The sequence below is a fragment of the Cupressus sempervirens genome, chromosome 6, assembly GCF_028749045.1.
Source record: "Cupressus sempervirens isolate cs-2001-9-10 chromosome 6, ASM2874904v1, whole genome shotgun sequence".
NCBI classification, from domain to species: Eukaryota; Viridiplantae; Streptophyta; class Pinopsida; order Cupressales; family Cupressaceae; genus Cupressus; species Cupressus sempervirens.
The window spans coordinates 662,680,261-662,707,963 of record NC_143123.1 but is presented as its reverse complement, the minus strand read 5'-3'; the positions used below and the strand labels follow the sequence as shown (position 1 = coordinate 662,707,963).

At 33.5% G+C, this 27,703-nt stretch overlaps 1 pseudogene across 1 annotated transcript; it reads right to left on the bottom strand.

Moving 5' to 3' along the window:
• Positions 1 to 2,811: 2,811 nt before the first annotated feature.
• LOC149553927 (calcium-binding protein KIC pseudogene) lies at positions 2,812 to 3,680 on the bottom strand (annotated as a pseudogene). Its single transcript, XR_016353431.1, has one exon. The product of XR_016353431.1 is annotated as a calcium-binding protein KIC pseudogene (transcript).
• Between the last annotated feature and the right edge of the window lie 24,023 nt (positions 3,681 to 27,703).

The following is a 27,703-nucleotide window of genomic DNA, read 5'->3' as shown; positions in this document are numbered from 1 at the left end:
ATTAATATAAAATATTAATTAAATGCACCTAAGAGATAGCTTAAGTAAACTAGAGTAATAAATAACTTAATTAATTAGATCAAGATGATCTAATTAATAAGTGTAAAAGAATAATTACTATAACATAAATATCAATGTAATTTATAAAAATATAACTTTTTTGGCTTCCATAATGAAACACATACAATCCTTAACTCTCCCATAGCCAAATTGCCAAATCAAAGCATGCTAACCAAGTTAAATCTCCTCTAATGTCAGATCCATCAAAATATGTTATCAACTCAAGAGTTAATTTCTGATTAACTATGCATACCAATGGGTTGTTCCAAACTATTATGTTCTACATTAAACTGCCAACTAGATATTCATTGATGGATATCTCAAGCATATGATAATGTCTAATTCTTCAATCATTACATTAGACACAATCTTATTTTACTTTCTTTATTGGCCATCATATCCTCTAATCATAGCAAAAATTTTCAGATGCAACCACAACTTATTAATTATCCAATAAACTTCTTTCAAGAAACACACAATTTAAGCAACAAAATCTTCTAGTAGAATACATAGTCTCTAATCATGGTCAAGAGTAATTATAAGTAGTTTCCATCATCACATACATATATGTTACTCTTTACAACATCAACAACTTATTTCATAACATGGTCAACCTCATTTCACTCTCACGTCAAGGTCATAATCATCAAGATAAATTCATTCATCCTATGGGAATATTAGAAGATCAAAAACTCCAAATTAATCCTCCCACAAATCTATCATCTAATGAGTACATTAAAAGCCTCATAAAACATATATAAAAGAAAACTAGTCACATTGAGCATATTGGGAATCAAGTTGTCAATCATGTTGATCACATCATTAATCCACATAACATAATCCTAAACAAGGAAACACACAATTCCAATCAATCAACTTGGTCCAACCACATTCATTTAATTTGTGCTTCTTGTAGAGGAGAAAATAAACATCTTTGATGAGCTTTAATTTACCTAAAGATAGATGCACATCTAATTTTGGAATATACAAGATGTTCAAAGAATTTGCTTCACCAAAATGGATAGGACCTTCATGAACAAAGTTTTCTAAAGCCAACATCTATATATTAAAATTATTGATATCAAAGCCTCGAAGAAAAACCATTTGTCAAGAAATTTAATGATGTCAAGGATACTTCAATGATAACAAGGTTAACTTCATCCAACACAAATAGCAATGTAGAAGCCATTTATAAGTACTTTAATCTCAATAGTACCAATTCTCTACTTACATCATCCTTTCATAGTAGCAACTTTCATCTTGAACATCATAAACCTCTTCACTACCATCTCCAATATTGTATTATACGTTGTGTATGAAAAAGAATTGAAATAAAGAACCAAATCAAAATCAAATGCCAAATCCAAATCAGGCAAGATATCAAAAGGAAATACCAAAAACATTATCAATCCCAAAGTAAATTGAAGAAATGAATCCCCTAAAATCAAAATGACAAAAAGAAAGCAATTAATCCAATGTGATGCAATCACAACATCCCCTCATATTCAATATGGTAAAAGATCAAAATGAAATCCCAATCAGAAATCCTTAATTGCAAAAATGCCATTCAATATCCAAATCTGAATAATGAAATCCAATATATGAATCTATCCAACCTTATCGACATAAGATCCCAAAATCTTGAACAATAACATCCTTGAAGTTGTGATTTACCAAAGGCTTACAATGGCACTCTAACATAATGTCCACATTATGATAAGGTCAACCCAACTACTAAAGAGCTATTACATACTTGCAATTTGTACACTAGAGAATTGTCTAGTAACAAAATGTGAAAGCATATCTGTTAACTTTCAAATTATTGATTTAAAGCTTTCTATGAACATGTATGTATAAGCATATATGTGTGTATGCAACATTATAAAATTCTAATCTTAATAGATAGCCTAAACAAAACTCATACTATATTTCTTGTCAATTGAAATTAATCAATGAAATTATAATATTTTAATTAATTTTATTAGAATAGAGATAATGAACCATCATATGTATACAATTGTACATAATTTGGACCAGTTATACATAAGTCTTATAAATATTTATATTCTTTTTTTTTTTTTTAAAGTCATTATGTATCTATGACATCTATAATCATCAATGTTGTACATTTCTACCATTCATGAGAATTCATTGTTACTTCTAGATTTGATTGTGTGAATGTTTTAAAATCAATATTTCAAATCATACTACATTATCTATCATCATGTTGTTTCTTTTAATTCTAATGACAGATCATATGATATAATAAGAAATATTGATGAAAAATATTCACACAATCAAATCCACAAGCAATAATATATATACAATCAATTAATAAATATAATATGATTTAAAATTTTGATACTAAAATAAAAAACCATCATTCTTGATATATTTCTTTTAAAAACTCTCAAAATTTAATATTCTATATATGATTTGAAATAGAAAAGAAAAAAATTAAAATAGCATATTATGGTGTTAATGCTATCAGATTTTTCACAATTCATGCAATTATCTATATTGTTTCTGAATTTAATCTTGTTATGTATTTTTATCATAATCTTTTCTGTGATCCTAAATTCTTTGTCATTCTGATAACAGATCGATGATAAAAGAAAATTAATCTTTTTTATGATTTTTTATTTCATTTTCATTCTGATGATAAATTTGTTTATCATACAATCAACTCTATAAATCCAGAAGATAAAAAGGTGGTGAAATTGAAACTCAAATTTACCCTACACAAGTAGATCAGAAACAAAATACAGATTTCTAAAATTAAACTTCATATAGCACCAAAGTGCAAACAAAATCCAGTATATTTAAAGATGACTGTATATTCAATTTCATAACAGGAAAAACAACAATCCAGAAACAAATGCCTATCTATTTCCTTTTGTCTGCAATTCACCGGAGAGAGCTTTTCCTATCCATTTGTGAGCCTCTGCCATCAAAGAAGGGCTGAGCGTGAGCATGAAAACACAGAACTCATTTTGATCAAGAACTCCGTCTCCGTTCAGATCGGCCGCTTCAATCATCTCTCTCAATTGATCTTCACTCATCGCCTCCACTCCCAAAAGAGCGGCATTTTCCTTCAAACTCTGCAAAGTTATCACGCCTTTCCCTGGATCTGCCAGCAGACGGAAGCCATTGCAAAGCTCCGCCATAAACTCCTCCTCCCCTAATTTCTCCGCCATCACTGGCAAATAATCCTCAAATCCTTCGATCTCTTCCCCATTCTTTGACATTTTCGCCATTTTCCAAAATTCTTCAAAGAATCTTCTTTGCCCTGCCAAAAAACCTAATTTTCCAGTCCTGCTTTAAACATTTATGCAGAAACATTGGCGACGTTAAATAGGGCTTTCAATCTGATTTGGTAAACGCTGTTGGTAATGGAGGGGAATTTCACAGAAAGTTCCGCAGAATAGCGGCCAGCGAAGAAGCAGATGGAATTTGGAAAACTACCATAAAAAGAGGGCTTCGGCGAAGCTGCAGATCTTGTCTATGTCTCCATGAAAAGAATGTTCTCGACCAGGTGATATCTGATTTCTTTGTCAAATTTTAACTACCTACCAGGTTTTTTAATGAGATTGTGAAATTGAGAGGAAATTGGCTCCGCGCCTCTTACTAAATTAGTGACATAACACTAAATTTATAAATCATTCTTAAATAAATAAATTGTTCTTTAACAAATTTAAAAGTTGACATGTTGAGTGTGATTTCAAATGTTCATGTGAAAACATTTAAAATGGGATCTAGAAGGCTCGCCGATTAAGTTGACAATTAGGTGCTTGAATGTTCATATATTAAATTGACATTTATCATTTAAAAGTTTAAAAAATTGGAAAAATAGGTTTGCTTATTGTACATATTCTTGAGCTTTTTGTGTCCCTATAATAGATCAAGAGTGTGATTTGAAATGTTGATAAAAAAAATGGTACACAATGTTACCATAGAAATTGCTAACAAATAAGGTGAGGGTGAGAAAATCTATTATCCCATATCCACACTGGGTGTTTCCATGTGGCACTCTTTTCTTATTTTTGTGGAGTAGTTGTTACTTTAAAACTAGAAATAAGCTTTGAAAAATGGGCTATGCAAATAAGCATCAGCAATTTATTGAGAAAAGTGCAATATGTTTTCATAATATTTTTTTATCATTTTTTTATTTGTCTACAAGTTTGCCTTCAAAAATTATTTGCAAGAAATATGACTAATAATTTATTTTTATTTTTATTTTTTAAATTGTCTTTGAAGTTAGGCAACAAATGTTCCATCCTTAGGGTCATCAACTCCACAAATTGTGCCTCAAAAAAAGTTGAGCAATTGATGCGAGTAGGAATTAGAGAAGAATAGCATGGGGACCTGCCCTTACTTGTTCAACTTCAAAATAATATTTGTTGATTTAATGTTTAATGGTTTTGATCTAGCGTTTACTAGTAATTGTGACTTTAAACTTCTTAGTGTTGACATAATTACTTATAATTGAATGAAATGTATTACTGAGATCTAAAAAGTGAAAATTAATGCGATGTCACATTAATACATTAGTAAAATGTTAATGTACAATTATGAGGTTGTCATTTTTGTGGTGTCTTTTTGGACAACTTGATGAAAATAATACTAGTTGTTGTGACTTAAAAATTGTTAGTGTTGATCATGAGTATTCATAATTGAAGGAAATGTATTTTGTTGATCTCAAAGGAAATATTGATGTGATGTTGCATCAACACGCCAACAAGTCATGAATCGATGCACAATTATGAGATGGAGATAGTATAAGAGTCCATCTCTTGTACATGTATTATTGGATTGAAAATCGAAGAGGAGAATGAAGATTTCTATGAAATTTCAATTCCATGCAGACAATACACGCATATACCTCTATTCTTGGTGGCATTAATTTCCTAAAAGAGTTCCATCTCCTATAAATTGTGTTATATATTGTCTTTTTTTACATGGTTTCTTATGGTTGTTGATTTCTGATGCTTTGTTATTTTTCTCATGGTAATGATAAAATGATTTTATTTTTATTTTTCTATTTACATAAGGTTATTTTTTAAGCATGTTGAAGTGGATGATTTTAGCATTATAAAGAAAATAAATCATCTCGATGGTTCACTTATGTTAGCAGATCACCTAGATCTAATGAGTGCTAAGTGTTCCATTCATTCTCATGCGAGATGGGGTCATGTCAACCACTACTAATGAAATATGAGTCAATTAGTTTGATTCAGAAAACTACATAGTTGAATCTTGATGGAAATATTACAACATTAATATGATCTTGCATGGTGGTTATGTTCTTTGTGGTCGTGTGTATTGAAAGGATACTTGTGTTGGGTGGGTGTTAATCCATTGATGAATACATGTACTTGTTGATTTAATGTTCAATGGTTTTGACCTAGCATTTACTAGTTATCTTTAAACTTCTTAGTGTTGGCATAAGTACTTATAATTGAATGAAATATATTATTGAGATCTAAAAAGTAAACACTTATGTGATGTCACATTAACACATTAGTATAATGTTACTTAATGTACAATTATGAGGCTACCATTTTTGTGGTGTCTTTTTGGACAACTTGATGAAAATAATACTAGTTGTTGTGACTTAAAAATTGTTAGTGTTGATCATGAGTATTCATAATTGAAGAAAATGTATTTTGTTGATCTCAAAGGAAATATTGATGTGATGTTGCATCAACATGCCAAAAAATCATGACTCTATGCACAATTATCAATTTATATTTTTTGTGGTGTCTTTTTGGACACCTCGGTGAAAAGAAAACTAGTCATGACTTTAAATTTGTTTGGGTTGGTCTTGAGTACTTCAATGAAATGTATTTTGTTGACTTAAAAACAAAAACTTATGTTATGTCGCATCAACACACCAATAGAAAGTTAGTTAAAGGGCATTTATTAGTCTATCATATTTTGGGTGTATTTTGAACACCTTAAAGAAAAATATGATGATGTGGCATCATATTTGATTATATGGACTTGAAACCTTAGTTATATGTAGGGGCATTGCCAAGCAAGTTTCTACAAAAACTCAAAGTGAATTGAAATTTTCACATATGATTTTGAGAGACATAAAGTTGGAATGCTCAGCTACTAGGCCATCTTCCCTATTGCTTGGACTCTTTAACACAACTTTGAGTCATCCTCAAAAGGAACAATAAGAGACATAATATTCTAGAGATCTTATCTCACATATTGGTGAAAGATGGTCAAGCTTAATTCAAGGTAGATATTTAAACTAGTATTATAAAGTTATTTATATTTGCATAGTTGTTATGAAAGCATTGAAGGAAATTTATAGAATAATGGTGAGAGATGGATTAATTAAATAGATAATATGATATGATATGATCATGTGAATATTATCAGATCACTATGTTGTTAGGAAAATTTATTGGAAATTAAGGTGTCTCAAGCTTGGAAATACCTAAGTTATCTATATAATCCCATGGTTATTCAAAAATTATATTAATAACATTTACACTCCATTAAAAATGGGAGTGATATTTTGAATTGGCATTTCTACCACATGTTGCTGCCTTGAAAAAAAGTAAGCAGTTGTTAAAAGATTCTTATTTAATGGTGTAACATGAAAAAATCTATTTCTTTGCATGTTCCAACAATTTTTATGATAACTAGAGGGGTTAGAAATAAGGGAGATCATTTTGGAAGTGAGAATATTTCCACAAGATATTAATAGTTTTCTACACCTCTGCATGTGCTCTGCATGTTGATGTTTGCATGTTATGTGCAAGAAGACTTTGTATATTGAAAGCTTGAGATGGAGATAGTATAAGAGTCCATCTCTTGTACATGTATTATTGGATTGAGAATCAAAGAGGAGAATGAAGAATTCTATGCAATATCAATTCCATGTAGGCAATATATCTCTATTCTTGGTGGCATTATTTTCCTAAAAGAGTTTCATCTCCTATAAATTGTGTTATGTATTTTCTTTTTTCCATGGTTTCTTATGGTTGTTGATTTCTAATGCTTTGTTATTTTTCTCATGGTAATGATAAAATGATTTTATTTTTTATTTTTCTATTTCCATAAGGTTATTTTTTAAGCATGTTAAAGTGGATGATTTTAGCTTATAAAGAAAATTAATCATCTTGGTGATTCACCTCTATTAGCAGATCACCTAGATCTGATGAGTGCTAAGTGTTTCATTCATTCTCATAAGAGATGGGGTCGTGTCAACCACTACTCATGAAACATGAGTCAATTAGTTTGACTCAAAAACTACATAGTTGAATCTTGATCTAGCAATATCACAATAGTAATATGATCTTGCATGGTGGTTATGTTCTTTGTGGTCATGTGTATTGAAAGGATGCTCGTGTTGGGTGGGTGTTAATCCATCAATGACGTGAAAAATTATTTTCTATTTGGACTACATTATGGAATACTTGTGTTGGATTAATGGCATTAGTCCATGCTTTTATGAAAGCATTGGATAAATTCCCACTATTTGCATATGGCATGTCAAGTTGGTCTTTTGTGATAGCCACTCATCGAAATGAGGTTCTCCATTAATATTTTTATTGTTTTCGTGTTTTAAAAAAATTGGATTTGTAGATTATTGAGGTTACATTATTATTTGATGCAAATTCCTAGATATTAAATTGATTTAAATTTCATAAAGAAATGGTTTTATCGCTTTTACATGTTGACCAAAGTATGTGAGTTTGTAAATCCATGGAAATATTGTATTTAAACCCTCAGAGTTTAAATTCTAGATAATATGATTAGAAATTTATAGGGTTTCTTGAATGGTTCTTATTGATCTATGGTTACCCTTATGTGGATTTATTTTGGTAAATTGAGTCTAATAAAGATCCTACTGTTTTAGTCTTAGAAATCATCTAACTTAATTAATTAATTAATATCTTCTTAATTAACTGCTCTAGCCTAATTGAACTCAATTACCATTTTACCTCATAATGAGTTCCACCTCACCCTCAATCTTTGTCCATTTAATCCCAACCATTAAATCCATCTACATAGATCAAGATCTAAATTGTTTGTAATATGACAAGTGTCACTATCTTTAAAATGCATGTCTAAATTGATAGTTAAACTTTCTTGGATTGCATATGTTTTTTAAATTCTGTTGTGTTTATGTTTCCTTTCATTCCCTTGTACATGATTGTTATCACTTTGATTCCAAGCTATTTTTTTCTAGTTAGAAGAACTCATAAAATTATGGGCCCTTTTGATCTTGAGCCTTCCTTCTTTCCTAGCAGTATTGATGAAACCAACTTGCATACTTCTCAAATGAATTCTATCATGGAGAAAAAATATTCTCATTTTTCTTTTGATGAAGATGAAGCTTTAAGGGTTCCTCACATGCAAGTCTAGAACAATTCCAATGACTTTCTGAAATTTGAAAAATGGCTTGGACGATAAAGTCCTAATCCTGAGCTCGTTCATGTTATAGAAGTTTTAAGGAAATTTATTCATAATGATGAACACAACATAAAAAATGTTGGACTATCTCTTATCTCATTGATACCAATGTCAATCTTATTAGAGATTATGCTCCTAATTTAGGCTTTGTTCCACCCACCATAGTTTTAACACCTTTATAATGCTACTTCAATTCCTAGTATGTCTACTTATGCTTTACCTAATATAAGTACTTCAAACCAAAATTCCAATCATATACACATAATTCTTTCTAATCCCAATTTTCCTTCTCTACCTACAAGTGGTTCATATGTTTCATTTCCTTCTTCCATGCCCAATTATTATAGTATCCCTTTCTCATATTCAACTATTCCTTTGATTTCAAATAAAGTTCCTAATATTTAAAATATTTCTCATCTTATTATCTCTTCTATTTATTCGACCAATAATATCTTGGCTCAAATTATGTCTTCTTTGCAACAAGAAATTTCTTCAATGACTCAATCCAAGTTCAACATCCCTATTTTTTATATGGGTGGTACTTTATCTTTAGATATTATTCGTTGTTATCCCACAATATATGGAGATTCCTTGTACCGATACTTATAATAGCAAGGATGATTTTTGACTCATTTTAAAACGCTTCAAACCTTGTGTAGTAATTTCTCTCCCAACCATAAGTTCATGGTGAAATTGTTTACTAGAGACTTTTGAGATAAAGACTTCTCGTATTTATTTTTCTCTCCTTATTCCATTGATTGCCTCAAAAATATTTCTAATTATTCCATTCAATAATTCAAAATATTATTGGTCCTAAAACCTATTTGACTAATGTCATGCATTGTAAACAAGGTTCTAGAGAAAAAGTGATCAATTTCATTGGTAGATTTAAGCATTTACATGCTCATATTTCTTATCTTATTCATGATATTGAGTGTAACACATTTTCATAGGTAATATATAAAAATGAATTAGAAATAATGGTTTCGTATATAAATTGTCCTCTTTCACTCAATTGTGTGCAGTGCTTCATAGTTACTGAATTCAAGTTAATCAATTTGAGAGAAACACTCCAATGGTTGTTGTTGATAAGAGTGATGTCACATCCAAAAAATTTAACAAATTTTAGAAACCAAAACCTTCATCAAAATTAACACCTCATCCAAAAATATTAATGAACAAGTGGAAGCAAAATCCAAAGGTGTGGTTGCTTTGTTGTCTATATTTAAACCTATTTGTAATTATACTTTAGTTTTCTAAAAAAATTCATAATATAATGCTTAATTTTCTTAGCACTAATGTCTTGAAAATTCCTCCCATCACATCCATTAATATGTCCAAACCTAAGTCTAAGTACTTTGATTCCAAAGTTTCTACCAATACTATCATCAACCTGGCCATGATATTGGAAAGTGCTTTTACTTGAAAGTTTTCATTGAATACCTTATTGATTTCAACTCTATATATATGTTGAAGGTGGAAATGACAATTAAAAAATAATAATAAATCACCTCCTAACCAATTTTTTAAATTTATACCAACCCTTTTCCATCTCATTCAACTAACCTCATTGAATCTACTCATATTTCTTATCTTATACATGATATTGAGTGTAACACATTTTCATAGCTAATATATAAAAATGCATTAGAAATAATGGTTTCGTATATAAATTCTCCTTTTTCACTCAATTGTGTGCAGTGCTTCATAGTTACTGAATTCAAGTTAATCAATTTGAGAGAAACACTCCAATGGTTGTTGTTGATAAGAGTAATGTCACATCCAAAAACAAATTTTAGAAACCAAAACCTTCATCAAAATTAACACTTCATCCAAAAATATTAATTAACAAGTGGAAGCAAAATCCAAAGATGTGGTTGCTTTGTTGTCTATATTTAAACCTATTTGTAATTATACTTTAGTTTTCTAAACCTTTTCATAATATAATGCTTAATTTTATTGAGTGTAACACATTTTCATAGCTAATATATAAAAATGAATTAGAAATAATGGTTTCGTATATAAATTCTCCTCTTTCACTCAATTGTGTGCAGTGCTTCATAGTTGTTGAATTCAAGTTAATCAATTTGAGAGAAATACTCCAATGGTTGTTGTTGATAAGAGTGATGTCACATCCAAAAAATTTAACAAATTTTAGAAACCAAAACCTTCATCAAAATTAGCACTTCATCCAAAAATATTAATGAACAAGTGGAAGCAAAATCCAAAGGTGTGGATGCTTTGTTGTCTATATTTAAACCTATTTATAATTATACTTTAGTTTTCTAAACCTTTTCATAATATAATGCTTAATTTTCTTAGCACTAATGTCTTGAAAATTCCTCCCATCACATCCATTAATATGTCCAAACCTAAGTCTAAGTACTTTGATTCCAAAGTTTCTACCAATAATATCATCAACCTGGCCATGATATTGAAAAGTGTTTTTACTTGAAAGTTGTCATTGAATACCTTATCTATTTCAACTCTATATATATGTTGAAGGTGAAAATGACAATTAAAAAATAATAATAAATCACCTCCTAACCAATTTTTTAAATTTATACCAACCCTTGTCCATCTCATTCAACTAACCTCATTGACTCTACTCATCCTTCTTTATCTTCTCCTCTATCTAGCTTCTATGATAATGATGATCAATAAGCTAACCATGTTGTCAATCAAATTGAGAAATCTAAATCTAACCCTTTACTTGAGCCTTACATTACTTTGAATTTTCTAAGATAGTTAAGGCACATGATAGTCCCCTTGTTCATTTTTATTGCATGCTTGTTGGTCCTACTTGCATGGTGAATGTGATAACTAAAGAATAACTTTATAGTATAAAATTGAAAAAATAATTTTATGATAAATTTGATTTCATGTCTAAAACTTTAAATACTTTTATTTATCCTTTAAATGGTTCCATTTCATTTCTTTTTGAAGTTGGTGGTAAATCCTTAGTTGTTAAATTCATCATGATCCCAACTTCTAGTCAACTAAAAGTAAAACTTTGTCTTCCATGGCTAATTTCCATGGAATTCATGACTTCTTCTACTCACAAATATCTTAAATTTCCTCATAATGGATTATTTGTGACTATTAATCATAGTCTTTATCATCCTTCTATGCCTTCAGACTCATTTGACCTTGATTTATTTTGGCTTTATATGCCTCAATAAACTCAAACTTTTCCTAACAATCTCTTTTGATCATACCAATCATACAATGTGAAAAAGATTTGTGAACTAATTATACCTAAGGATATTTTATTTCCTTTCCCTAATTATGGACATCTTCCTACACAATCTATACCTTATATACATTATTTTTTATCTTGATAACTAGAAAAACCAAGTGCAATTATTTTTCTCATGACTATTTTTGCAAGTGTCATGTAGCTCTCGTCAGTGTACTTATCAAAACATTAATTTGACTCATACACCTACTCATGCTTTTCTTCTCTTTGAACAACCCATGTTTGAGCCAATGGAGGAAGTAAACTTGAACAAGATAAAGTTGGACAATTGTAAAAATTATATTCATAAATTAAATTCTATTAAAATAAGTTTGGATGAGTAAGATAATCTTTATGATGCTTTTGATGCTAAAAATGATATTTGTGCTAGTGATTATGATGAGATGTATAAAATTTTTGATATTCATAATAACTTACCAACTATGCTTTTACAACAATTATCTGTTATTCCTAGTGAAAAACTTTTGGATTGCTTGGGATGTAGGATTTTTAGGATTGATTTTGGATCTTATTTGGATTGTTGGTTTTTATAGGATTTGGATAATTGATTGTTTTGGATGCATTCAAGTTTCTGAAAGAATTGCTTGTTGTGGTTTTTAATGAAGTGTAGGGCTCTTTGATGCTTGAGCATGAGGTGCTCCAAAATGGAGTGCCACCATGTAGTTGAGAAACCAGATTGATGTAGAAATTTTAGAGACCTACCAGGGTGACCAAGAACATCAAGTCCCTATTACTGATATTACATATGATTGACTCAAAAAAAAAAAAAGGATTTCCTCATCACATGCATGAATCTAGGAGGATTCAAAGTGGAACTAATACTAGGGAACCTATAGGAAAACAATATTTCCCAAGTGCATCAGGTAACCACAAGTGATCACATGTTGGATATGCAAGGGTCGCATTCAACTAACTCAAAAGGATAAAGTGAGAAAACAAAAATGATCAAGAAATTGCTCTTGAATTTCCCTATTCACAACACACCATGATATAAAAGATATGTTGGACACAACTGATGTTGATGAATAAAAGTAAAGTTGATGAAGAATAAAGGTCAAAACCAAGCTGTAAAGTGTATTTGGAAGAGTTGGATAATTTGTTATATTGTCATTGATGTCAATCTATTTCACATGTTTTTGATAAGGAAAAAGGTTTTGAGGGCCCCTGAAACCCTTTACATGTCAGAAGAGATAATCAATAAAATTCCATTACAAGAAAAAATAGAACAACAAAAGGATAGAGGACAAAAAGTTTAACGAAAAAAGCCATCAACAAAAGGACAACCAAAACCAACAAAATAGAAACAAATAGAACTAGAAAAACATTAATTCATATTGATAAGGAGATTCACATCCTCCTCCTCCAGTATGTCCATCTTCCTAGCAGCCTCTTTGATCTCAGTGAGCTCATTATTGTACTCGTAGGATTTCTTCTTGTTTTTGGCTCTAGTCCTTTTCCCTGGTCCTTTAGTTTTAGCTCCACCACCACCTTCTTCTACAATGATCATCACCTTTTCCATTCCAGTGCCTTCCATCCTGCTCATAAGTACCTTGACTTTTTCATTGGAGACCTTTAGGATATGGTAGCTCTAGTTAGTTATACCCCACAAAGTAGCCTAAGTGGCATCCACTTTATTGGTAAGATCCAACATTTTAGCTTCCAAACCATAGAAGAAAGTGAGCTCCATATACTGGTTGGAATCAATGGCCCCCTCTCTAGTTGCCTTCTTACCCTCTAGTAGACTCATTTTATCCTTTATCTCAACAATTTAGTGGAACAACCATTTAATGGACTTGAAGTTGTCCATCATATTGTTCTTAGCATTGTTGAGAATATTGATGTTATCTTCCTTGCTAAATTCACACATGATTAACATCATAGGGTCTATGAGCTTCTAAAGTTCCACCTTCCCTTTTAGGTCCTTGTGAAAAGTTAATAGTTTCCCTGGTAATCCCAAGCCAATAGTTTCTTTGGCAATTCCAAGTCGGATGTTATCCATGTTCATATTTTTCTAGGTAGTCACCCTCCCTTTATCAAAGGTAGTAACAAACAATGTTTGGTCTTTCGTCAGGTCTTCCATAGGATTGGTAGGACTCTCATTCCATTGTTTGTCTCCTTTACCCAAATTTTTGATAGGGTTGAGCTCCCTGTCCTCCATGGATCCAATGGTCTCTTCTTGAATTGATTGCTTCTCCTTTTGTTTAGGGGTCTTTCTCTTAATAATAGCCTCCTCCTCCCCTTCTATTTCCATCTCATCTCCTTCCTCATCCTCATCCTCAGTGGAGGACTCCCTCCTTTTTTTCTTCAAGAACTTCTTAGGCTTGCCTTTCTTACTCTACCTCTTCGTAGAGCTAGTCTTACTAGCAATGTCAAAATCCTCCATATCTATGTCCATATCATCAGCACTAGCACTGAGCTCTTTGTCAGACTCACCAAGATTGCTTAGTGAAACTCTAGTAGACCCTTTTTATAGCTAGGCTATGGAAGCTTTCCCTTTAGAATTTTTCTTCTTTCTCTTGCTAGGTTCAGAGTCCTTATTAGAGTCAAGGCCATCACTATTCTCCTCATTTGACAATTCTTCATAATCATCAGAATCGTCTCCTTCACCCTCAACATGCTTGGTCTTAATGAACTTCCCCACTGAATTGGCTTTAATGTCCTCATAAATAAGGAGCATAAGTCCATCATAAAATGGGGGATTGTTGATGCTTTGATCTCTTACCCCATTAATGCTATTGTTCAGTGAGGAGTACAAATAAAAAAGAATAGAAATCTTCACATTGTTCTAAAGTGATTTAATAGGACAAAATGATACGAATAAACCCTAGAAAACCTGCCATCGGGGGTGATGTAGGAAACAATAGCCCTAAGGATAAACCTCCACAATTTCTTCAAGGAATGGGGCTCAAAGAAAGTAATAACTTTTTTTCTTAACCAGTTTTTTCCTCTCCTTGGGCATTTTTAGGAAGGTCTCAATAGAAAAGTCAAAGATCTTCCTATCTCTGTAGACCTTCTTTCTAACTATAAAAATTCCAATGACCTTGGATATATAATCCTCTATAATATAGAGCTTCTTACCATTCACCATCAAGAAGCCCTCATTCCAATTCTACAAGAAAAATTGGGTTACTTGGGAATTTCCCCTATGTAGTTTCTCCAAAAATGTAGCTATACCCCCTTTTCCCAGCACTTCCCATATAAGTGTTTTCTTCCTCCATTTTTTATAGTTAGGTGGCTCTCATCATCTTCTTTGGCCCCCATTATCTTCATAGAATTTGCAAAGCTAATTGAAATGCATGAACTGAAGGGAAAATTAGCAAATAAGACTGGAAAGACCAGAAGTCTGTGTAAAATAAAAACAAAGTGATGGCAAGGAACACTACCATCTCTCCCACACTTTGTAATAAAAAAATCCTTCTTAGCATACATCACTATCTTTAATGATGACCCCTTCAGTGCCTACCATCACATCATGATTGATTCTTGAGATGAGTGGATCGGGCAGGTTTTTATTTCATTTTTGTAAACTATGACATGTCACAGCCACATTGGTCATATCATTAATAGCCCCATTGGCTTCACAATAAGTATGGCTAATAATCTAGTCCGCAAAAGAATTAAGAATAGAAATATTTTTCTTAATTATATTGGCTATGGTCCAAGAGGGAATGAATTGGCAATGTTGAGAAAATCTCCCTCTAGCAAAAGTTTTGAAACACCCTTCTCTCTAGCCAATTTAGTGGTTTGAAGGGCAGCCATGGCTTTAGCAATATGGTTAGTCTAAACACCAAAGGGAAGTGCCACTCCTACCCAGCCATGACCAAAAGAGTCTCTAATTACTCCCCCACACCCAACCATCCCAAGATTTCCCTTAGTTGCCCCATAAAAAATCACTTTTCTCTACCTAGTAGTGGGAAGGGTCTACCAAAAAATTTCTCTTCCCTTAGTAGGATTAGCCTCTTTTTATTTCTCTTAGAGAATCTCCTGCCAACTTGAGCATGACACCTTTCCCAATTTGACATTTTCCACAATGGCACTCAACACCTTAGAGGACACTATGCCTAGGGAAGAGGGGGAATCTCAAAATATCCTATTGTTTATTTCTTTCCAAAGTCCCCATATAATATGGGGAAAGGGGAGGCCCCAAACAAATATGAATAGGGGAGAAACAAAAGGGGGAGAGATCCACTAGATAAAGTAGACAAAGATGTTCCTCAGGAAGGACGAGTAAACTCCAACTTTGGTTAGGAGCTCTTCCCAAACATGTAAAGAAAAGAGATAATGGAGGAATAAATGATCAACAAATTTTGCATCAACTTTGCAAAGACAACACATATTAGGGACCATCATTGCCCTCTTGCTCAGATTATACACTGTAACTATTTTGTTCTGCAACGCTAACCAGAGGAAAACATAAATTTTGGGAATGAGATTGGAGCTCCACACTTTGTTACAATTAAAGGAATCACTTTTCTCTCCAAGGCTAGCAAGATAAGCAAAGGCGACCAAGAATAATCTTGATGCATTTCCATCCCAAATGATTGTATCTGGTTCCATGCTTATTGAAATAGAGTTCAAGAGAAACCTAACCTAGTTTAGGGAAGGATCAAGTTCTTCCAAATTTATCCAAGCACCATCCCTATAGTAGTCCTCCACCTTTATTCCAAACCTAGCTCCACATACATCCTTCTGAACATTGAGATTATCAAAAGAATTTAGTGAGCCTCCAATAAACCAATCATCCTCCTAGAATATTATGAGGTTTCCCTTTCTAACTTTCCATTTGATTCTTAGCATAGCATTTTTTTTGAATTTCAATAGGTTATTCCAAATATGGGAACCATTTGGGATTTCCTTAGAGTATACAAAATTAGTCATTCTTAGGGTGTTAAAAAGGTATTTAGACCAAAGCACCTGGACCATTCACCATCACTTTGAAAAATTCTCCATATCTTCTTAGCAGGGAGTGCATTATTGAAGAGCCTCTTAATGAATATTGTGTTAATGAATTATTCATGAATGACTTACTCTTGAATGTTGCGTGTTAATGAATTATTCATGAATGTTGTGTGTTAATTAATTTTATGTGTTAATGAATGTTATCATGTAATTTGTAGTGTCTGCCCCTAGGTCACATTTTGTTATCATTGCCAAACTCTTTTAGAGCTAGTTTTATGTTGATGGTTAGCAGCATTATTTTTGAGACCATCTAATATTGTGCTATGGATTCAGTTGATATGTGATGAGATCACTTAGAATTTACATTTCATGTATATATTATGATTTCTGTTATTAATGATGACTAGTGAGATGATTTATTATCATATGTGTTTTCTTATGGATACTTTCCCATACTTGCATGTGTATGGTGTGCGTGTTTGTTCTTATGTATGGCATGTCTGATGTGGTTAAGGAAGGGAGTCGTAGTCACCTGCTAGTTGGGATCTACACGATGCACCACTTCCTGCCATTGCCTATTTAATTTAGTAAATATTGTGCTTGTACATGCATGGTTTTTATGCAGGTTGCAGGTACCGGGTATCGACTTCCCTGAATTTGCCAGGATGAGCGTACCCTATAACATTATCTCAATGGTAAGAGAGGGGAGATGAATTCTCAAGTCCAAATCCCAACCCTTTAAGTCATTTGTCCTAATTGGAAATTAGGACAAGTATCCGAGTTGAGTGCCCTCCAAATACGTTGGATGACGTAATTCGTGATATTAACCCTTGGTTTGATTTTGTATGTATTTTGGCTATGATGGATTTTCATATTTTTACCTTGAGAGTCTTTGATGTATTTTCTATTAATTAAGCCTAATTAAAAGATTTAATTAAAGATTTAATTTAATGGAAAATTAATATGATATTTTAATATTTATTTTATTTAATTAATTGGGAAATTAATTAAATAAAATAATTAAATTTGAAGATAAAAGTTATAAGTTTAAAGTTGGAATGTGACAATATTTATTTTAATAATAATATATTTGGAGTTCATTTTTAAATAAATGACTAAATAATATTATTATTAAAGCTAATAAATATTTTAGCAATTAAGTTTTGAAAATAAAATTTAAAAGTGGAAAATATATTAAAATTATTAAAAGATTAAAGGTTGCATGATGTGTGCACATGATTAAAATATAAATATATTAAGATAAGAATAAGTGGAATTATTAAAGTTAGTGCATAAGATTTAATAATAAATAAATTAAATTGAAAAGAGTAAATTAAAAATTATATTAATTAATATGCATTATTTTAATGTTTGCTCACGTAGGAGTTTGCAAATTCTCGAGAGTTGTCATGTAGACAACACAGGAGTTTGCACTCTAAGTATGCACTAGTTGCCTACACTTAAGAGTTAGCATTTTATTTGAGCACATGGTATCTACAACCTTATGACTCATCTAGAAGGTTGGAGAAGACGCATGCTTGGTTGTCATGCTTATCTTCTAGTTGTTTCTAGACACATTCTAGATGCATCTTAGAGGCCTTTAAATAGAGGCTCTCCTAGTGTGTTTGGAGAAGCTTCAAAGCTTACATGCATTTGAGAAGCTCATATGCTTCTATATGCTCATATGTTTCTACATGCTTCTATGCTTCTATAAGCACTTCTAGTCACTTGGAGGTTTCGGTTGGCTTGGGTCATGGAGGATTAGCAAATGTTGGAGAAGGAAGGGATTTTCTATGGACTTCTGAGGCATGGCAAATTAGCATCAATGTCCAGGTGCACTCGTGATATTCACATATTCCCTTTGCCCTCTTTTTCTTCCTGTCTTCATCGTGTCTGTTATATGTGTCTGAATACTCTCTGTGATTGAATCTGCATTTTGAGATTGGAATCTAGATATGTATGTTATTGGTTGCAAAGAAAACAATAGAAAACCTTAGATCCAATTGAGGAGGAAATGAGATCTGAAACGGGTTTGGGTTCGATTTAGAATCAAATTGATAAATAGATTTGAAAAAGATTTCTAAATCTACAGTTAAACCTATTAGAGGAATTAATGGATAAATTTAGAGAACAATTACCCTTTAAGAGAAATTCTTAAAATTTAAAGCCCTTTCTATTTTAAAATATAGATATACTTTTATGTTACAAATCTGCACACATTCATGTGTGTGTATATATATATATATATATATATATATATATATATATATATATATATATAGATATAGATATGTATATATAATCGCAGTGGAAACTCTTTGTATAAAATTTGAATGGCGCATTTGATGAACGTTTTATAAAAAAAATTATATAAAAAGAAAATTATATATATGTATTGGAGGGGCGGGATATATCCCCACCCCCCATACCCCATCTTCTCACCGACAACAACGTACGCAGGTCGGCAGTGCACCCGTGCAACTGCAAGGTACCTGCGACCCACGGGTCGCGACGGCTTGTTTCAATATAGTTTGCGGGGTATACTAAAGCTTGTGTCTAATATTATAAGTGTGGGTACATTGTACCATGCTCCCCACTAGCCAATGCCTGCCAGTGGTTGTACCCGCGACAAAATTTGCATTCAATGGCCGCGCGGCAGATGTATCGGAGGGAAGCTTAATATGGGTTCAGCGATTCATAAATCGCCCAAAACATTAGTCATATGTCGTATATGTTTTGGAATTCGATTAAATGGGTTGCAATTAATATTTATGTAAAGAAAAAACAAATAGAAGTATAAATCGATTCTGTCTATAAATTGATATAGCTATGAATATTAATGGTATTAAGTATTAATTTAAATTGAATAATATATATAGCTATTATCGGTAATACATGTTATTATTTAATGTGGATATTACGTCATGACTTAACATTAATATTTGTAAAGTTACAAATGTTAAATGTTATGGTCAATATGTTACATTGGCTAATCACAATAATGCTAAATATGGATTATTAATAAATTCGTTAATTATCACTAAATTTGAATAAGACATTAATATTCATAGTGATGAATCTAGTATAATAGAATTTTCATTAAGAAAGCTAATGTAAATTGTTATTGCACTATCAGTATGAGTATTAGCGAGCTGGACTATGGTGAACTTTTAATATTAATTTTATTTAATATATATTAATACTATTTAATATATATTAAATAATTAAGAGATGGTAATTTATATTATGTAGAAATGTTCAATGATGATTTTTGATTTAAATTAAGACTTAAAATGATATTGGATTTAATTTGACATAGGGTCATTGTCATGGTTATAACATTAAATAACATTGTTATAATTTGAATTACTATGGTATTATTGATACATTATGTATTATTAAAATATATTATTGATATACCTTAATCGTGTTAAGAGTTAGTTAAATCTTAACTAATTAAGTTTATGGAAGGATTCTCTAGTTTGATTAATAATACTTTTTAATAAGTTTATTATTTATTAATGTTTGTAGGGTCTAACAAACTATTAATAAATAATAGTATAAATGGTTTAAATAGTTATCAATAAATTCGATTAGAGTTAATCCAGTGGAGATTATTTAATGATCGAAGTTTTGCAAAAGATATTAGTTTTTTGGATTTGGAGTATAGTTGATTTTTAATCAATTGATATTCATTAAATTGTTAAGTTGTGCGATAGAGTCTTATTAGAAATGATTATCATCAATACGAATTTGTTAAGGAAATATTAGTATTCATAAAAGAAAGACGAATTTGGTTTAAGTTATTATTATTGAACTATTAATATGATTATTTGTGTATTGAATTATAGTTGACTTTTAACTTACAAAATTATAGTTAGTTATTAGTCAACTTATATTAATTGGAACGTTGCCATGGATATGTAATTATTAATTAAATTAATTAGAGTTAATTAGATTTAATTAATAATTAAGTTATGTAACAAAGTTTTAATTGATATACTAATATTGATTCCTTAAGCGAAGTTGTGAGGTATTTACATTGGAATTGATAAGTCTTATTCTAATGACTTGAATAATGACTTTAGATATTTTAATGATTATTAGTTGTAACGATTAAATTAAAAAGGGTCAAGATTTAGTAATATTTAATTGAGAACTATTCGAATGTTAAAAGGTCATGGATTGTGTATCTATGTTAATTACTCATTTTAATAAAGATATAATCTTCCTATTCGAAGATTGATAATTGGTTCTCTTATAATATAATGAATAATGATCCTTTGAGTATGTTGAAAAGTTGAAGTAACATTAAAGAAGAGTTATACGATTAGAATATGGATCCTAGTCAAATAAAGCGAATTATTTAATTGAGGGTCAAGAAGATTAGTTTAATGAGTAAAGTATTTATCCCTAAAGTTATTCTTAGAATATTATTTTTAATTAATGGAAGAATAACACTATCGGGGAACAAATGGGTTAACTTGTAGGTCAAATGATTACTCTTAGTTTACTTGAAACAAAAACTGGAAACCTCTACACTTAACTCATCCATGTGATTTTAGTAAACCAAAACATGTGTTTGCATTGTGTTTTCTCTATGCTTCTTGTTTTGGGTTTTGGGTTGACTAGTGTTGACCAGTTATAGGATGTCTACCAGAGCCTTGAGGGTTATGATTGTGATGTCATCTTAATTCTAATCTTTATAAACCCAACCATGGTTATGTGATGGTATGCTCTATGAGATGTTGTGTTTACTAATTTGTTAATACTTTTCAGTCTTCATGTGTGAAGCTGAGATTCTTATGTATCTGAGACATTGGACTTAACCATTTTTGAGTCATCGATCAGCTATCTGTAATGTCCCCTTTCTAGCATTCATAGCATGATGTTGTCGTTAGCCTATTTCCCCACAGTCCCGTAGGCTAACTAGGACATTAAAGGGGCTTAGAGGCCATTTGGCCTAGAGAGTTTTAGTTGCAGGTCTTTCTAAGGGGTTCTAGGGCAACTTTGGGCATACTTACTATTTATAGCAAGTCATCTTGGACATGGCCGGACATTCAGTCACAGTGGTATATTGATGGTAATTGTTTAAAATCGACAGGAAAACTTATTTATCATTGATAAGATTTGTTATGCAATTGATAAAGCCATTTTATAAAGTTAAATTTAAATATTTAACTTTATTAATGCATAGACTATAGTTTGTGGGAAATAGTTAAATTAAAAGAGTTCCCTTTATTTTTATAACACATTGGAGACATAAGGTACATAAAGGGAGTTATGTTTTATCCCACATTGAGAAAATGAAGGATTGAGCTCTTGTGAGAACACTATAAAAGGAATGGAAGAGCTTTTTTTTTGTATGCTTGGATGAAGATTAATGTTATGTTGCTGGATATCTGATTATCGAGCTTGGAGGACGGAATCCCTCTTTGTTAACATTCTCTTCGCTGTTGGAAAACACAGTCAGGAGGATCAAGGGTGTTTTCACTTCAGGAAACACACTGGGTTTCATTTGGAGCGTTCGCATAAAGAAATTTACAAGGGTTTGAGATGCAGATCTGAAGTTAGTTATTGCTATAGTGCTGCATGAATAGTATTTTGCTACAGTCAGCATGAACAGTATTTTGCTACAGTACGGCGTGAACAGTGTTGGTATCAAGTTTACTTGTTTTTCCGGCTGATTAGAAGTTTGGAGGGCTGCCGACTACATCTGCAAAATACTACGGCAACTAATTCCAGGTTTCTTCTGTCAAATTTTGATACTTTGCATAATAATTGTTGAATACAAGTCTGAATAGTTGTTGCAGCCTTTAAGGTAGCTGTAAGTGCACATCTACATTTAAAAATCACCCTTTATCAGCAGATTGAAAGAGTTTCCAGATTTTTCATATACTGTTGAATGTGTGCCAAGTGTTTGTGAAAATGTTATGATGTGTATTATGCATTTTAATGTCACTTCATAGTTGTTCGTAAATCTACTCATTGGAAAGCAATTTATTGAGGAAATCAGCTTTATGAGTTTGCATACAAAGTGTTTGACAATATTCCTTAAGTTAAATTTCTACAAGTCAAAGTTCAAATGAGGGGAGGATATTACAGTGGTATCAGAGCTATAAGTCCTGCCATCCTATGGAGGTCTCATAAGAAATTTGGAACTGGTGGATAGAGGGGAAAGTGTTTGATGAAATGTCAAAACACTAAAATTAGAGCATTTATGTTTGAGCATGCGATAGGGGCCTTATAATTTCCGTAATACCAGAGCAAGACAAAGTAGGAGTTCAGACCTGCAAAGCAAACAATCTAGTTCATCTGTACAGGGGGGTATAGAATCCAGTCATCCAGACACAGCGGAGGTATTCTTTGATCAAGACAGCAATATGGGTGACCGAGATGACAGGAATACAAGATTAGGTGGAGGCGGGAATGCCAGTCCAGAGCCTAGAGAGGAAAGATTCTTACAGTTATTAGAGACCTTGGTACAGGGTCAGCGAGTAGCAGAACAAAGGGCACAGGAATAGAATCAGAGATTGGATCTTATGATGCAGATGATGGCTCGTCAACTGGGGTTGAATGCTAACATGGGTGGAGGAAATAATCAGAATGGTAACAATCAGAATGGAAATGATCAGGATGGGACACATAATGGAGATGAACAAGTTGGGAACAATTTCGATCATGCACCCCAGCGAGCTAGGACAGTGAGTTCAAGGCCCATGATTCCTACATTTCCTCCTAGAGCTCCAGAGTAGCTCGTACCAGAGCCCCAAATTACTGATATACAGGACCAGTTGAGGAGAGATTGGGAAGTCAGAGGGCCAGATTTTACTGCTGCAATTACCTTTAGGGAGTATATGGATGTGCGGATGAAACATATGCCACGTGGACATGACAGGAACCAGAGCTATGAGCTACGAAAGAAAGTAGGAAGACTTGAGTTACCATATTATGATGGCTCAGGAAAGTCTACAACAAGAGCTTGGGTTGAAAAGCTTGACACATACTTTCAATTGAACCCTATGCCCGAGGAAGAAGCTATTAAGTACGCAGCAATTCATCTGGATGGGTTAGCACACGAGTGGTGGCATCATGGTATGGTCACTATGGGACATGCACACATTACCTCATATGTGGAGTTTACAGAGAGGTTGATTGAAAATTTTGATAGGAAGGATCCAGAACTCCATTTCAAGGAGTTAGCTCAGCTTAAACAGTGGGAATCATTGGAAACATACATTTCAGAGTTTCAGAAACTTGTAGTGTTAGTAACAGATGTATCTGAACGGAGGATACTAGTTCTATTTATGGATGGGTTAGCTGATCCATTGAGAGGGTGGATTAAAGCTCTCAACCCTCCCACTTTGCAAGAAGCCATTAAGAAAGCTCATGACATGGATTCCTCTTCATCTTCAAAAAATAAATTCCAGGCAAAGAGTTTCCCTTCAAGGAAAGATAAGGACAAGAAACCTTTTCATAAAGAGGTTCAGCCAGCTAAGGAGGAAAGTAAGAGGTTGGACAATGAGACACTTAATGATCTTAGGAAGAAGAAGCTTTGTTTTCATTGTAGGGAGCCTTGGGATTTGTCACATAAGTGTCCATTGAAAGCAAAAGCTAAGCAGATGGAGTACTTTTCAACCGAAGAGTCAGTAGATGGAGATTCAGAGAAGTCATCTGAATCAGATGGAGATGATGATAGTTCTTCATAGGAGGAAGCACGCGGTGATAGCACGATAGCTCAGTTGTCAAGTATATAGGAGGCTGTCACTTTCAGAGTTAGGGGAACCTTGGATGGACAGAGAGTTGTGGCACTCATTGATACAGGGGCGACACATAATTTCATTGATGAGAAGTTTGTGACACGCAGAGGGCTACATAGAGAGGAGCATAGGGGATTTAAGGTGATGGTTGCCGATGGCTTCAAAATTGAATGTACCAAGAAAATCTCCAACTTGCAGCTTCATTTGGGAGATTATGACATGACAGGACATTTCTTTGTGGTCAACATTGGTGATCAGGATATGGTGCTTGGGATGAACTGGATGAAGTCTCTGGTTGAGTTTACATTTAACCTTGAGAAAATGGAAATGAGGTTTGAGGCAAATGGTAAGAAGATAGTGCTCAGAGGTTTGTTAGATGGGAGACTTCGAGTGGTGTCACTCAAGCGGATGCAGAGTTTCTTTAGACATGATCAGGTGTAGTGGGCAACAGAGTTTAGAGTAATGCCTGAGATGACAAAGCAGCATAAACAAGAGTATCCACCTGATGTACAAAAAATAATAACCAAACATACTAAGGTGTTTGGTGAGATACCTCCAGGGAGACCCCCGGATAGGGGAATTGAGCATGTTATTGAATTAGAGGAAGGGGCTAAGCCAGTTATCATCACACCTTACCGCCATCCGAAGAGATGTAAGGATGAAATAGAAAAGGCAATTAAGGAGTTGATTGACATGGGGCACATACGGCCAAGAAAAAGGCCTTTCGCTTCTTTAGTAGTATTGGTGAAGAAGAAGGATGGTACAATGAGGATGTGCATTGATTATAGGGAGCTAAACAAGAAGACAATCAAGAACCGATACCCTATCCCGCGCATCGATGAGCTTATTGATGAATTGCATGGTGCATGCTACTTCTCCAAGATTGATTTGAGATTCGAATACCATCAGATACGAGTTAGAGAGGTGGATGTGGAGAAGATAGCTTTTAGATGCCACTATGGACATTTTGAGTTCTTAGTCATGCCCTTTGGGTTGACAAATGCCCCTGCCACTTTACAGTCCTGTATGAATAGAGTGTTCAGAGATCAGTTGAGGAAGTTTGTGTTGATATTTTTTGATGATATACTGATATACAACCGTACTTGGGAGGAACATTTGAAGCATATTGATACAATGCTCAGTATTCTAGAGAGGGAGTCATTATATGCCAAGATGAGTAAATGTGAATTTGGGATGACAGAGTTGCTCTATCTAGGGCATATTATTAGTGCAGGAAGTGTTCGGGTTGACCCAGACAAGATCAGAGCCATTCTGGATTGGCCACCACCAAGGAACACTTCACAACTCAAGGGATTTCTCGGGCTTTGTGGGTTCTACCGCAGATTTGTGAAGGGATTTTCACAAATAGCAGCACCACTTACAGATTTGACACAGAAAGATAGTTTCATGTGGTCAGAGAGGGCTCAGGATTGTTTTGACAGGTTTAAGGAGCTGATGAGTACATGTCCTATTTTAGCCATTCCAGATTTCACCAGGCCCTTTGAGCTACAGTGTGATGCCTCGGGAGAGGGCATAGGAGCTGTTCTCATGCAAGACAAACATCCCATTGCATATGAGAGTAGAAAATTACGAGGTGTGGAGAGAACCTACAGCATCTACAACAAAGAGATGCTAGCAATCATGCACGCGCTAGCTAAATTCAGCCAATACTTAGTGGGAAGCTAGTTCACAGTAAAAACAGATCATAATAGCTTGAAACATTTCCTTGGATAGAAGGACCTTAATGACAGGCAACAGAAATGGGTGAGTAAATTACAGGCCTATAATTTCGACATAGCCTATGTCAAAGGGAAGAAAAATATTGTTGCAAATGCTTTATCTAGAAGGCCTCATTTGCTTGCTGTTGGGATAGTCATGGATGATTGGAGAGAGATGACCTTAGCAGAATATGCTAAGGATAGTTGGGCATCTAGCATTATTGAGGGAGCTATTCAAGATAGTCGATACACTGTCGTAAATGATCTGATCATCTACAAGGAAAGGATTTATTTAGTACCCGGGTCTGCTATGAAGCAGAAGATTTTGAGGGCATTTCATGATTCACCAATGGCAGGACATCCCGGATTCTTTAAGACATATCGGCAGGTGAGAGAGCGCTTCACGTAGAAAGGACTCAAATCAAAGGTGCTTTAGTTCGTGAGGGAATGCCCTGTGTGTCAGCAGAACAAATAGGAACATTCTTTTTCGGGTGGTTTACTATAGCCCCTACCCATATCAGAGAAGAAGTGGGATAGCATTTCCATGGATATATCACAGGCCTCCCCAAGGCACAAGGTCGGGATTGTATCTTTGTTGTGGTAGACAGATTGACAAAATTTGTACATTACTTTGCAATTTTGTCTACATATTCAGCAGCACAAATAGCAGAACTATTTTTTTGAGAGGTATTTAGACTACATGGGATACTACGGAGCATAGTCAGTGACAGAGACAGCAGATTTATGAGCCACTTTTGGCATGAGTTGTTCAGGTTATGTGGAACAGAGCTCACTCCGAGTACCAGCTACCACCCCCAAACTGATGGGCAGACAGAGATAGTGAACAAATGGGTTGAGGGGTACCTTTGAAACTACATTGCAGGAGAGCAGAAGGCTTGGGTGAAGTGGCTACATCTAGGGGAGTACTACTATAATACCTCTTTCCATATGTCTATTCAAATGTCCCCTTTTATGGCACTGTACGGGTATGATGCTCCTAATTTTTTGGATTTGTTATTTGGGGACAGTAGGGTGCCTAAGGCCAAGGATACTTTGCAGGAGTGCCAGGACATTATGCGATCCTTGAAGGAAAATTTGCAAAAAGCACAAAATCAGCAGAAGCAATATGTTGATCAGCACAGGGTTGAGAGGTCTTTTGAGGTGGGAGATATGGTGTACCTCATGTTACAGCCGTATAGACAGTCCTCTCTCAAGAAGAGTGGAGCAGAGAAATTGAAACCACGCTACTATGGACCGTTCAAAGTAATCAGGAGAGTGGGCGAAGTAGCTTATGAGTTGGAGTTTCCTGCAGACAGTAAAGTGCATAATGTGTTCCATGTGTCACGCCTTAAGAAGGCATTGGGTCACAATGTGGTGCCTTCAGTAGTATTGCCACCTCTTGATGATGAGGGAAAGCTTATCTCGGTTCCCAAGGCCATACTTGACTCCAGGGAGAGGGTGCTTCGCAGGAGGACTATCAGGGAGTATCTAGTGAAGTGGAGGAACCTACCTGTCGAGGATGCTACTTGGGAAAACAAGCAGATATTGTAGCATCCAGAGCTGAAATTGCT